This window comes from Pseudophryne corroboree, assembly GCF_028390025.1.
Source record: "Pseudophryne corroboree isolate aPseCor3 chromosome 3 unlocalized genomic scaffold, aPseCor3.hap2 SUPER_3_unloc_18, whole genome shotgun sequence".
Classification (NCBI taxonomy): Eukaryota; Metazoa; Chordata; class Amphibia; order Anura; family Myobatrachidae; genus Pseudophryne; species Pseudophryne corroboree.
Window position 1 is genome coordinate 171,712 of NW_026967506.1, and position 15,195 is coordinate 186,906.

Genomic DNA, 15,195 nt, shown 5'->3' on the forward strand with positions numbered 1-15,195 from the left:
CCTATAGCTTCCCCAGGAATCAGTGACATCACTGAGAATGCAGCCTATAGCTTCCCCAGGAATCAGTGACATCACTGAGAATGCAGCCTATAGCTTCCCCAGCAATCAGTGACATCACTGAGAGTGCAGCCTATAGGTTCCCCAGGAATCCGTGACATCACTAAGAGGTGGTTTGATATTGGCTACAATGTTGCCCTAAAAGTAGGTGTATTCAGCTAGAAAAACATGTATTATATACAGTACATTCCCTCAATCAAAATAAAAATCATGTCGCCACCTATAGGGGAGTGTATTTTCGCGTTGCAAGTGTGCGAACGCTTGTGCAGCCGAGCGGTACAAAAAAATTTTGTGCAGTTTCTGAGTAGCTCAGAACTTACTCAACCACTGCGATCACTTCAGCCTGTCCGTGTCCTGAATTGACGTCAGACACCCGCCCTGCAAACGCTTGGACACGCCTGCGTTTTCCCTACCACTCCCAGAAAACAGTCAGTTGCCACCCACAAACGCCTTCTTCCTGTCAATCTCCTTGCGATCGGCTGTTCAAATTGAATTTTCGTCAAATCCATCACTCAGCAGCAATCCGCTTTGTACCCATACGACGCGCGTGCGCATTACGGTGCATACGCATTTTTGACCTGATCGCACCGCAGCGAAAAAGCCTAGCGTGCGAACAGGTCGGCATGAGGCCCTGAGTCTCCAGACAGAGTACACAGAGTGTACACAGTACCCAGCAGTACCCAGACTGGCAATACAGCTTAAAAGGGGGTTTGCTCCATTTTATGCACTTAGAGATGACAGCCAGTATAAAGAAAAGCGGTAAGACCGCGTGTCATTGCAGGGGTGGGGCTTCACTATGAGCGGATCCAGCAGCTCACAAGCGCCATTTTACACACTGCATCATCACATACGCTGACTGCAGGGACGGGCAGCTCCTCCGGAGATCCTGCAGATTACCTCAGCGGTACCAGGGGGTCATAGCAGGGGGAGCGATATAATTGTGTACTAAGTCCCTAATCTAGCTACTGCGACCCGGCTAAGCTTGGCTTTAGCAATAAGGGAGCCATGTGCTGGTTCTCTCTATCTCTGTGTCTCTCAGGATGGACTCTTTGTGGGTTAATTGTGTATTTAACCTTTTCCTGTGTGTGCGCTGTCATTACTGCAGTATGTCAGGCAAAGAGTGTGTATCATGTAAGGCACAGTGTTCCTCTTCCCCAGGGGGTTCACTAGTGTGTACTCAGTGTAGTATCCCTTCTCAGGCTAGTGGGGCGGAGCCAGCATGGCAGGACTCCATTCGGGGGATGATCTCCACCATATCTACTAAATTATCTCGTAATGAGAAGGAGACACAATACTTAAGATAGTCTATGGCTGAGTTTATGCAAAAGGACTCAGTACCCAGACCAGTTTCTCAGTCCTCTACCATTGGTCCGCCAAAACATTCTTTGGCCCATATCCTATATTCTGACTGATAATGACGAGACAGAAGTGGAGGGAGGTGAAGTGGACATAGACGCAGGGGCGGGTACTCTGTGGCAAGGTGTAGAGGCTCTCATAGACTCTATCAGGGAAGTCCTAAATATTCCTGATCAGGTGACAGAGGTGTGTGAGGAATCTTACTTTAATGTAAAGAAAATATTCTCAGCCGCTTTTCCTGTGTCTAAGGAACTGAATACCCTGTTTGAAGAAACGTGGGTTAATCCCGATAAATGAATGAGTTACAGATGTCATGGACATGGGATAGGAAAGAATATCTTATGAATAATGATTACCATGGGGAGCGGTCCCTGAATGCAGCGGAGGATCATGGGACTTGTAGGAATGAAGTGTCTAGGGATCAAGCTGCGGCCAGGGACATGCGATTAGTCGTCTCCATGGTAACCTTACCGGACGTGACGGATCGCATAGATCGTAACATCACGTTGATACAGTAACAGACGGAGTGTGCAACTAATTACCATGGGAGATGTAGTAAGTGCTTCAGACTGGACAGGATGTGACATCACGTCGTCACAGCAACAGATATAACATGATAATAGGCACTACGGGAAACGTAGTTAAGCGCTTCATGGATAATAGCTGTGACTGGCGTCCTCTATGTACATCCCTTTATGATCTTTTTGGGGTATGTTGATTCAAGTCCTTCTTACAAAGAGAGATTTGTGAAGAAATCCTAGTGGAAGCACTTCTAAACAGTAGCGCCGGATAAGTTGTAACATTCCTTTTTTCTCTAACGACCGAGAGGATGCTGGGGACTCCGTAAGTACCATGGGGAATAGATGGGCTCAGCAGGAGATAGGGCACTTTAAGAAAGCTTTGTATTCTGGGTGTGCACTGGCTCCTCCCTCTATGTCCCTCCTCCAAACCTCAGATTTACACTGTGCCCAGAGCGAGATGGGTGCACTGCAGGGAGCTCTCCTGAGTTCTTTGCATTAGAAAGCATTTTTGTTTGGATTTTTTCTATTTTTACAGGGAGCACTGCTGGCAACAGGCTCCCTGCATCGAGGGACTGGGGAGAGAGGAGCAGACCTACTTAAATGATAGGATCTGCTTCCTCGGCTACTGGACACCATTAGCTCCAGAGGGGGTGAACGCAGGTTCTTACTGGGCGTCCACCCGCCGTTCTCCTCACAGAGCCAGAAGAGAAGAAGCAAGAAGACGTCTCAGGCGGCAGAAGCCTTCAGCGGCTTCACTGAGGTAACGCACAGCACCGCAGCTGTGCATCATTGCTCCACACACCTCACACACTCCAATCACTGTATGGGTGCAGGGGGGGCGCCCTGGGCAGCAATATTCCCACCTCAAGACATGGCAAAAAGCTGGGCACATGTACAGCTTGGCACTGTACATGTATATAAAAGAGCCCCCAACATTTTTACACAACTTGAGCGAGACCGAAGCCCGCCGCCGAGGGGGTGGGACTTCTCCCTCAGCACTCACCAGCGCCATTTTTCTCTCCACAGAACACTGAGAGGAAGCTCCCCGGACTCTCCCCTGCTTACACACGGTGAAGGGGTGTTTAAATGAGAGGGGGGGGGGGCACATAATTGGCGGATAAGATATTATACAGCGCTGCTGGGGGGAAACATTTTGTGTTGGTCTCCAGGGTCATTGCGCTGGGGTGTGTGCTGGCATACTCTCTTTCTCTGTCTCTCCAAAGGTCCTTAAAGGGGATACTGTCTTCAGAAAAGAGTTTCCCTGTGTGTGTAAAGTGTGTCGGTGCGTGTGTGTCGACATGTTTGACGAGGAAGGCTCGCTTAATGTGGAGGGGGAGTGTTTGAATGTCAGGTCACCGTCGGCAATGCCGACACCAGACTGGGTGGATATGCTGAATGTCTTAAATGCAAATGTGAATCTCCTGCATAAAAAGCTTAGACAAGGCTGAAGCTAGGGATCAGTCAGGTAGCCAGCCCGTGCCTGTCCCTGTGGCGCCAGGACCATCAGGGTCTCAAAAGCGCCCCATATCCCAGGTCGCTGACAGATACCGACACAGATACTGACTCTAGTGTCGACTATGAGGATGCAAAATTACAACCGAAGGTGGCACGAGGTATTAGGTACATGATTATTGCCATAAAGGAGGTTTTGCATATCACTGAGGAACCCCCTGTCCCTGACATGAGGGTTCACATGTATAAAGGGAAAAAGCCTGAGGTCACCTTTCCGTCCTCATTTGAACTAAGTGAATTGTGCGAAAAGGCTTGGGAAGCTCCGGATAGGAGACTCCATGTTCCCAAAAGGATTTTTATGGCATATCCTTTTCCACAGAAGGGTCGGATACAATGGGAATCTTCGCCTAAAGTAGACAAGGCGCTGACACGCTTATCCAAGAAGGTGACACTGCCTTCTCCGGATACTGCTTCCCTAAAGGTGTTAGGAATGTCTGTTTGTTTTGCCTTGCATTATCTCATTCCTGCCTCTAGGGGTCTCACTAGCTGCCTCAGGTCCGAATGGCAGTTGCACACTGTCTCTGCAGGTTAATTACCTGATTGTGAGCAGCTGGGGCCAACACCTGGTGCTGCTATTTAACTCCAGCTCACCAGCATCTAGGTGCAGATCATTGTGGTTCCGTCTGGAGTGCGACTAGGCTCTCTTCAGTAATCTTGTCCTGATTCTGCCTTATCTACATCTTGGAGACATTCCCTGCAGTTTGCCGTTTCATATGCCTTGCTACAAGACTTCTAACCCTGCCGGTTCAGCATCTGCATTCCTGAACTATTATTTGCAGTCTGTTTCCACCCCTGCCTGATTACTACGTTTTTGGTATGTTATTTTTCCCCTGCTTGATTTAACCCGGATATCTTCATGTTTATTTCACATCTGTGTTTAACCTGGACTATACCAATATTCAAGCATAACCTTCCGTGTTCGGTTCCATGTAAATCAAGGATCCAGTTTCTGTATGTATATATTTTGCTACTTCTTTTTCCACAATAAACCTTACTTAATTTTCACCTGCCTTCAGCTGACCTCATTTCAAGTATGCACACACAGAGAACCCTAGTAATCGTTACACAAGGATCCTGCTGATCGCAAGCAGGAAATCACCCTGAAGCACATTTACACACATTCAGGAACTATAGTTAGGCCGGCCATGGCGTCGGCCTGGGTTTGTAGTGCTGTCGTGGCATGGGTAGACTCCTTATCTGCGGAGATTGACACCTTAGATAGGGATACCTTTTAAATGACCATGGAGCATATCAGACATGCTGCCTTGTATATGAGGGATGCTCAGAGAGACATTTGTTTACTAAGCTCCAGAATAAACGCTATGTCTGTTTCTGCTAGGCGACTCTTGTGGACCCGACAGTGGACGGGAGACGCCGACTCAAAGCGGCATATGGAGTCATTGCCTTACAAGGGGGAGGAGTTGTTTGGAGAAGGCCTCTCGGACCTTGTCTCTACTGCTACGGCCGGTAAATCGAAATTTTTACCTTATGTTCCCCCGCAGCATGCTAAGAAGGTACCGCATTATCAAATGCAGTCCTTTCGTTCCAATAAAAGCAAGAAGGTACGAGGATCGTCCTTTGTTGCCAGAGGGAAAGGCAAGGGAAAAACGCTGCACTCAGCTAGTTCCCAGGAGCAGAAGTCTTTCCGGGGGGGGGGGGGGGGGGGGTCGGATCAAGTGGGGGCACGTCTTCATCTTTTCAGCCACGTCTGGGTTCTCTCACAGGTGGATCCCTGGGCAATAGAAATTGTTTCACAGGGATACAGACTGGAATTCGAAGACATGCCTCCTCGACGGTTTTTCAAATCTGCTCTGCCGGCTTCCCCGTCGGACAGGGAGCTGGTGTTGGCTGCGATTCACAAATTGTACATTCAACAGGTGATAGTCGAAGTTCCTCATCTCCAGCAAGGAGAGGGTTATTATTCATCACTGTTTGTGGTACCGAAACCGGACGGTTGGGTCAAACCCATTTTAAATCTGAAATCCCTGAACCTGTACTTGAAGAGGTTTAGTTCAAAATGTAATCGCTCAGAGCGGTCATCGCCAGCATGGAGGGAGGGGATTGGATGGTGTCCCTGGACATAAAGGATGCATACCTTCATGTTCCAATTTTCCCTCCTAGCCAGGCGTTTCTGAGATTTGCAGTACGGACTGTCACTACCAATTTCAGACGTTGCCGTTTGGTCTTTCCACGGCTCCGAGAATTTTCACCAAGGTAACGGCGGAAATGATGGTGCTCCTGCGCAGGCAGAGCGTCACAATTATCCCGTACTTGGACGATCTTCTCATAAAGGCGGGAGAAGTTGCTGGACAGCGTGTCTCTGTCCGTGAAGACGTTGCAGAGGCACGGCTGGATTCTCAATTTACCGAAATTCCAGATAGTCCCTGCAACGCGTCTGGCCTTTTTGGGCCTGATTCTAGACACAGACCAAAAAATAGTTTTTCTTCCAGTGGAGAAGGCTCAGAAGCTCGTGGCTCTGGTCAGGAACCTATTGAAGCCAAAAAAGGTTTCAGTGCATCATTGCACGAGGGTTCTGGGGAAGATGGTGGCTTCATACGAGGCCATCCCCTTCGGCAGGTTCCATGCAAGGACCTTTCAATGGGACATATTGGACAAATGGACCGGGTCCCATCTACACATGCAAAAACGGATCACCCTGTCTCCCAGGGCCAGGGTGTCTCTCCTGTGGTGGCTGTGCAGTGCTCACCTCCTGGAGGGTCGCAGGTTCGGCATTCAGGACTGAGTCCTGGTGACCACGGACGCGAGCCTCCGAGGTTGGAGAGCTGTCGCACTAGGAAGAAATTTCCAGGGTCTCTGGTCAAGCCTAGAGACTGGTCTCCACATCAATGTCCTGGAGTTGAGGGCCATATACAACGCCCTACCCCAAGCGGAGGAATGGCTTCGGAACAAACCGGTACTGATTCAGTCAGACAATGTCACGGCAGTGGCTCATGTAGACCGCCAAGGCGGCACAAGGAGCAGAGTGGCCATGGCAGAGGCAACCAGGATTCTACGCTGGGCGGAAGGCCATGTAAGTGCACTATCAGCAGTGTTCATCCCGGGGGTGGACAACTGGGAGGCGGACTTCCTCAGCAGGCACGACCTGCATCCGGGAGAGTGGGGACTTCAACAAGAAGTCTTCACACAGGTCACGGATCGGTGGGGACTGCCTCAGATAGACATGATGGCATCCCGCCTCAACAAAAAGCTAAAGAGGTATTGCGCCAGGTCAAGAGACCCTCAGGCGGTGGCTGTAGACGCTCAAGGTGTTGAGGATAATAAGAATAAGAAGGGTCAGAACAATCCTCATTGTTCCAGATTGGCCAAGGAGGACTTGGTATCCGAATCTGCAAGAGTTGCTCACAGAAGATCCGTGGCCTCTTCCTCTAAGGCAGGACATGCTGCAGCAGGGGCCCTGTCTGTTCCAAGACTTACCGCGGCTGCATTTGACGGCATGGCGGTTGAACGCCGAATCCTAGCAAAAAAAGGGATTCCGGAAGAGGTCATTCCTACCCTGATCAAGGCTAGGAAGGACGTGACGTTGAAACATTATCACCGTATATGGCGAAAATATGTTTCTTGGTGTGAGGCCAGAGCTGCTCCTACGGAGGAGTTCCAGTTGGGCCGTCTGCTTCACTTCCTTCAAACGGGAGTGAATTTGGGCCTAAAATTCGGGTCCATAAAGGTTCAAATTTCAGCCTTATCCATTTTCTTTCAAAGAGAATTGGCTTCTCTTCCTGAAGTACAGACTTTTGTGAAGGGCGTGCTGCATATTCAGCCTTCCTTTGTACCTCCGGTGGCGCCTTGGGACCTTAACGTGGTATTAAGTTTCTTTAAGTCACCTTGGTTTGAACCACTCAAAACAGTGGAGTTGAAATACCTCACTTGGAAAGTGGTCATCTTGTTGGCCTTAGCTTCTGCAAGGCGGGTTTCGGAATTGACGGCTTTATCATATAAAAGCCCATACCTGATTTTTCACGTGGATAGGGCAGAGTTGAGCACTCGTCCTCAATTTCTGCCCAAGGTGGTCTCATCTTTTCATACGAACCAACCTATTGTTGTGCCTGTGGCTACACGGGACTTGGAGGATTTCGAGTCCCTGGATGTGGTCAGGGCTTTGAAGATTTATGTGACCAGCACAGCTAGGATCAGGAAGACTGAATCTCTGTTTGTTCTGTATGCAGCCAACAAGGTTGGCGCTCCTGCTTCAAAGCAGACTTTTGCTTGCTGGATCTGTAACTCGATTCAGCAGGCGCATTCTTCGGCAGGATTGCCATTGCCTAAATCGATTAAGGCCCATTCCACTAGGAAGGTGGGCTCTTCTTGGGCGGCTGCCCGAGGGGTCTCGGCACTACAACTGTGCCGAGCTGCTACTTGGTCGGGGTCAAACACCTTTGCAAAGTTCTATAAGTTTGATACCCTGGCTGAGGAGGACATCCTGTTTGCTCAATCGGTGCTGCAGAGTCATCCGCACTCTCCTGCCCGTTTGGGAGCTTTGGTATAATCCCCATGGTCCTTACAGAGTCCCCAGCATCCTCTAGGACATTAGAGAAAATAAGATTTTACTTACCGGTAAATCTATTTCTCGTAGTCTGTAGAGGATGCTGGGCGCCCGTCCCAAGTGCGGACTTCTTCTGCAAGACTTGTATATAGTTATTGCTTACATAAGGGTTATGTTATAGTTTATCTGGTTTGAAACAAGGCTATGTTATTGTTCATACTGTTAACTGGGTAGTTTATCACAAGTTATACGGTGTGATTGGTGTGGCTGGTATGAATCTTGCCCTTAGAGAAACTGTGCCCAGAGGAGATGAACAGTACGAGGAAAGGATTTTTGTAAATCTAACTGCGGTCTGGAGGAGGGACATAGAGGGAGGAGCCAGTGCACACCCAGAATCCAAAGCTTTCTTAAAGTGCCCTATCTCCTGTGGAGCCCGTCTATTCCCCATGGTCCTTACGGAGTCCCAGCATCCTCTACGGACTACGAGAAATAGATTTACCGGTAAGTAAGATCTTATTTTTTTCCCTATAATTTTTCAAATTCCTAGGCGGTTATTATCATCTTTTCCTCCAGAGGATATAAAAAAAATGGGAAAATCCACAGATAGTGGATACGTCAGTCTCAAGGCTCTCACGTAAAATAGTATTACCTGTTCCTGGTGCAGCCTCCCTAAAGGATGCAACTGATTGTAAGATTGAGACTACCTTCAAATCTTTGTATACAGCTGCAGGGATGGCTCAGAGACCCACTATAGCATGTGTGTGGATTACAAGAGCCATTTGCTAAATGGTCTGGTAATTTAATGGAGGGTTTAGACACCTTACCTCAAGAGGAAATTTTTTACTCCTGCAACACATACAAGACTCTTTATGGTTGAACTTTATGGTTGAAGCCATTAAGTAAATAGGTTTCTTAATGCACGCACCACAGCTATGGCCGTGTCGGCACACAGGGGATTATGGCTATGTCAGTGGACTGCTGACGTGGACTCTAAAAAAGGTGTGGAAGGCCTGCCTTTCTCAGGTGAGGCCTTATTTGGTAAAGAACTTAATAAGTGGATTTCACAGGCTACTGTGGGTAAATCCACCTATCTACCTTGTGCAGCTCCGCCAGCTAGGAACGCCTACTCAGGACCCAATTTGCAGTCCTTTCAGACGGCAAATTTTGGGGGCAGGGCCAGAGGTTCCTCTACCGCCGCCAGAGGTGCTAGAGGTAAACCACGCAAAGCAGCAACTGTTGGCTCTCAGAAACAGAGCTCCGGCTCTGTCTCCTCAATGCCTTCTGCATGACGGTGGTCACCTATGCCTGGGAGACAGGCAGGTGGGAGGCTGGCTAAAAAATTTCAGTCACGCCTGGATAAGATCTTGCTAGGACCCCTGGGTCATAGACCTTATATCCCAGGGCTACAGGCCAGGATCTCCCACCTCACAGATTCTTCAAATCAGGCTTACCAGTTTAACAAGAAGCAAGAGTAACCTTACAAGAAGCCATTCAAAAACTGTTACAGACCCAGGTCATTGTTCCAGTTCCACCTCATCTACAAAATAGGGGATACTATTCCAGCTTGTTTGTAGTTCCGAAACCGGATGGTTCAGTGAGACCAATTCTGAATCTCAAGTCATTGAACCCGTACTTACGGGTGTTCAAGTTCAAGATGGAGTCTCTGAGAGCAGTGATCTCAGGTCTGGAAGAGGGGGAATTCCTAGTGTCTCTGGATATCAAGGATACGTACCTTCACATTCCGATCAGGCTTATCTACGTTTTGCACTGCAGGACTGTCACTACCAATTTTAGGCCCTGCCATTTGGTCTCTGTGGCACCGAGGGTGTTCACCAAGGGTGTAGTATGGCTGACCAATGCTGGGATCCCGGCGGGCAGGGGTGAGCGCTCGCCACGGGTTCTATTCCCCTATATGGGTACCGTGGACACCCACGAGTGGAAATAGTCCCTGTTGGTCTGGTCGGCATGCTGACCATCGGGATAGTAAGGGGGCGGGATGTTGGTGGAGGTCATGTGACCGCCGGTCTCCTTACCACCAGTCACATGAATACCACCTGTTCACCAAGGTGATGGCAGAGATGATGATGATGCTACTCCGCAAACAGGGAGTGAACTTAATTCCTTACCTGGACGATCTTCTGATAAAGGCTGCGTCCAGGGAGCAGTTGTTAGAGAACATTGGTCTCACAACCAGATTACTTATGGATCATGGGTGGATTCTGAACCTGCCAAAATCTCACCTAGAACCAATGCAGAAGCTTCATTTTCTGGGAATGATACTGCACACAGAGTCTCAGAAAGTGTTCCTTCCTTTGGAAAAGGCAATGGTAATCCGGTCAATGGTTCGGACTGTCTTGTAGCTGAACCGGATATCGGTACATCTATGCGTCCACCTTCTGGGAAAAATAGTGGCTTCTTACGAGGCAATTCAGTACAGAAGGTTTCATGCGAGGCCCTTCCAGCCGGATCTGTTGGACAAATGATCCGGATCGCATCTACATATGTATCAGGATTCGTCTGTCGCCAAAAGCCAGAATCTCCCTCCTGTGGTGGTTACATACTTCTCACCTGGTGAAGGGTCGAAGGTTCTGGATTCAGAATTGGATTCTGTTAACCACAGACGCAAGCCTCAGAGGTTGGGGAGCAGTAACCCAGGGGGTGCAGTTTCAAGGAAGATGGTCAAGTCAGGAAGTCGTCCTTCCGATACATATTCTGAAACTTAGGGCAATCTACAACGCCCTTCTGCAGGCCTCATCTCTTCTTCACAATCAGGCGATTCAAGTTCAGTTGGACAATGTGACGGTGGTTACGTACATAAACCGACAAGGCGGAAGGAAAAGCAGAGCTAAAATGTCAGAGGTGTCAAGGATTCTCCTCTGGGCGTAAAAGCACGCCAAGGCGTTGTCGGCGATCTTCATTCCGGGAGTAGACAACTGGGAAGCAGATTTCCTCAGCAGACATGACCTGCACCCGGGGGAATGGGGCCTCCACCCGGAGGTGTTCCAGTGGCTGACACGTCGGTGGGGTTATCCACATATCGACATGATAGCCTCTTGACTCAACAAGAAGTTCAAGCAGTATTGTTCCAGGTCGAGGGACCCACAGGCTGTAGCGGTCGACGCCCGACAACTCCATTGGTCTACCAGCTGGAGTACTTGTTTCCTCCAATTCCTCTGATCCCAACGGTTCTCAACAGAATAAAAAACAAATGAGTTCAAGCAATCCTGATTTCTCCGGACTCGCCACGAAGACCCTGGTATGTGGATCTTTTCGATTTTCTAATCGAAGATCCATGGCCTCTATCTCTTCGAGAGGATCTCCTGTAACAGGGCCCGTTCATTTATCAAGACTTACCACAGCTACGTTTGATGGCATGGAAGTTGAACGTCTGATTCTAGCAAAGAGAGGAATTCCTGATAAAGTTATCTAGAATACAATCCAATCCAGGAAGGGGGTAATGTCAAAATATTACCATCTTACCTGGAAGAAATATGTCTCTTGGTGTGAGAGCAGACAATTTTCTATGGTGGAGTTTCATCTGGGACGTTTCCAGCTTTTTCTGCGGTCAGGAGTGGATTTGGGCCTACGCCTAGGCTTCATAAAAGTTCAGATTTTGGCATTGTCTATTTTCTTTAAGAAACAATTGGTTTCTCTGCCTGAAATACAGACTTTATTGAAGGGTGTCCTTCATATCCAACCTCCCTTTGTCCCTCCCATGGCACCCTAGGATCTCAATTTGGTTATACGATTCCTCCAATTGGACTGGTTTCAACAGTTACTGGAGGTAGACGCGAAGTATCTTACGTGGAAGACCGTCACGCTGTTGGCCTTGGCTTCGGCAAGATGCATATCGGAACTGGGGGCATTGTCTCACAAGAGCCCCTACTTGATTTTCCATGAGGAAAGAGCTGAACTCAGGACTCGTCAACAATTCCTTCCTAAGGTGGTGTCGGCGTTTCACATCAACCAGCCGATTGTGGTTCCGGTTGTTACAGACACCCCTACTGTTTCAAAGTCCTTCGACGTGGTACGGGCTTTGAAGGCATATGTAAAGCGAACGGCTCATACCAGGAAATCGGACTCACTGATTGTTCTCTATGATGCCAACAAGATTGGGTGCCCTGCTTCAAAGCAGTCAATTGCACGCTGGATCAGGCTTATTATCCAACATGCTTATTCTACGGCAGGTTTGCCGATTCCAAAATCTATACAGGCCCACTCTACTAGATCAGTGGGTTCCTCCTGGGTGGCTGCCCGGGGTGTGTCGGCTTTACAGCTCCGCCGAGCAGCTACATAGTCAGGTTCTAACACGTTTGCCAAGTTTTACAAGTTCGATACCTTGGCTTCTGAGAACCTTCAGTTTGGTCAATCAGTTTTGCAGGAACCTCAGCACTCTCCCACCCGGTTTGGGAGCTTTGGTACTTCCCCATGGTACTAATGTGGACCCCAGTATCCTCTAGGACGTAAAAGAAAATAGGATTTTAATTACCTACTGGTAAATCCTTTTCTCATAGTCCATATGGGAAACTGGGTGTCCGCCCGGTGCTTCATTCTTCCTGCACGGTTGCTTGTTTAACTGTAGTTTGGTTCAGCTGTTGCTGTCCCTGTTTTCAAGTTTGGTTAGCATGGCTTTCCTCTTGTTGTTTGTGCTGGTTCAAAATCTCACCACTTTCCGTTCTATAGCCTTCTCTCAAAGTATGTCCGTCTCCTCGGGCACTGTTTCCTAGACTGAGTATGGTAGGAGGGGCATAGAGGGAGGAGCCAGCACACGTTATCAAACTTCTATAGTGCCCATGGCTCCAAGTGGACCCGTCTATACCCCATGGTACTAATGGATTCCTAGTATCCCTTACGGACTATGAGAAAAGGATTTACCGGTAGGTAATTAAAAAGGAGATTTATGGTAAGAACTTACCCTTGTTAAATTTATTTTTACGAGGTACACTGGATTCCACAGGGAATAACATTGGGGTGTAGAGTAGGATCTTGATCCGAGGCACCAACAGGCTTAAAGTTTTGACTGTTCCCAAGATGCATAGCGCCGCCTCCTCTATATCCCCATCTCCCTGCACAGGAGCTCAGTTTTGTTAACCAGTCCAATGCAGTAGCAGGAATAGAGACGACAATAGTTAGTAGCCACATACACCGCACACTCATGACAGGAGAAAGTGTCAGCAGCTAATGCCACACCAACCCAAAGAAGCTAATTGCGTCAGGATGGGCACCTTGTGGAGCCCAGTGTACCTCGCAGAAAGAGATTTAACAACGGTAAGTTCTTACCATAAATCTCCTTTTTCTGCTGCGGGGTACACTGGGGTTCCACAGGGAATTACATCGGGGATGTCCTAAAGCAGTTCCTGATGGGAGGGGACGCACTGTCGCGGGCACAAGAACCCAGAGTCCAAAGGGAGCATCCTGGAAGGCGGAAGTATCAAAGGCATAGAACCTTATAAACGTGTTCACTGAGGACCACGTAGCCGCCTTGCACAATAATTCAAGGGTCGCACCACGGTGGGCCGCCCAAGAAGGTCCACCAGACCGAGTAGAATGGGCTTTGATGGTAGCAGGTGCTGGAAGGCCAGCCTCTACATAAGCTTGTGCAATCACCATTCTAATCCATCTGGCCAGGGTCTGCTTGTGAGCAGGCCAGCCACTTTTGTGAAATCCAAACAGTACAACGGAGGCTGTCCTCTTCACATAGATACGGAGAGCCCGTGGCCCTCATTCCGAGTTGATCGCTAGCTGCCGTTGTTCGCAGCGTAGCGATCAGGGTAAAAATCAGCATTTCTGCGCATGCGTACGGGCCGCAGTACGCACGCGCGAAGTACTTTCACACAAAACTATGCAGTTTTACACAAGGGCGAGCAACGCTTTTCTGTCACTCTGTTGATCGGTGAGTGATTGACAGGAAGTGGGTGTTTCTGGGTGGTAACTGACCATTTTCAGGGAGTGTGCTAAAAACCGCAGGCGTGACAGGTAAAAACGCAGGCATGAAGAAAGAAAAAATGTATACAGCGCTGCTTGACACAATAGTCTAAAATTGTATATATTTAATATAAGAATTGATAATTAAAAATACTTTCGTTACAATAAAAAATTGACACTCTAAAATGTAATATGTCTCATAAATGACTCGGGTGGACTTAAGGATCTAATACGCTGACAATAGATAAGCTAAGCACTCTTTAGTATAATGAAACCAGCACAAGCACAGTCATAATGATGGACCAGATGTATATTAGTTCATCCAATTGGATGTAGTTACCAAGTCTGTGTTCCGTTTGAAATGGATCCCGTAAGATGCAAGTCCGTATGGCAACGGAGGTATAGTTGGGGTCCTGGTTCACAGACCTGTGTGGACACATGCTGACCAGCACTTCCAATAAGCCATCACTTGCAGTCAGGACCTCTGCTTCCATCTTTACCTCCGTGAACCAGGACCCCTACCGGCATTGCTACTGCCTATGACATCCATAGGAGGATCCACCTAACGGAACACGGAGTTCCAAGTGAACTGTGAACCAGGACCCCAACTATACCTCCGTTGCCATACGGACTTGCATCTTACGGGATCCATTTCAAACGGAACACAGACTTGGTAACTACATCCAATTGGATGAACTAATATACATCTGGTCCATCATTATGACTGTGCTTGTGCTGGTTTCATTATACTAAAGAGTGCTTAGCTTATCTATTGTCAGCGTATTAGATCCTTAAGTCCACCCGAGTCATTTATGAGACATATTACATTTTAGAGTGTCAATTTTTTATTGTAACGAAAGTATTTTTAATTATCAATTCTTATATTAAATATATACAATTTTAGACTATTGTGTCAAGCAGCGCTGTATACATTTTTTCTTTCTTCTTGTCTTCTCAAGGGTTTGACTACCCCTTATCTATACAGCTGCTAGGAAAAACACACTCATCACAGCGCCCACATATATACTTGTTATATATATTTTCTCCAAAAACGCAGGCATGCCTGTGGAAACGGGGGACTGGCTGTCCGAACGCAGGGCGTGTTTGTGACGTCAAACCAGGAACTAATCTGACTGAGGTGATTGCAAGGTAGGAGTAGGTCTGGAGCTGCTCAGAAACTGCATGAAAATTTTTTCAAGCTGTTCTGCTGACCTTTTGTTCGCACTTCTGCTAAGCTAAGATACACTCCCAGAGGGCGGCGGCCTAGCATTTGCGCTGCTGCTAAAAGCAGCTAGCGAGCAATCAACTCGAAATGAGGGCCCA

The 15,195-nt window shown here is 48.2% G+C and overlaps 1 protein-coding gene across 1 annotated transcript in view; it reads right to left on the reverse strand.

Annotated features, from left to right (window-relative positions):
* Positions 1–15,195, reverse strand: part of LOC134983565 (lactase/phlorizin hydrolase-like) — a 744,668-nt gene that overhangs the window by 122,756 nt on the left and 606,717 nt on the right. The gene's annotated exons all lie outside the window — the stretch shown is intronic.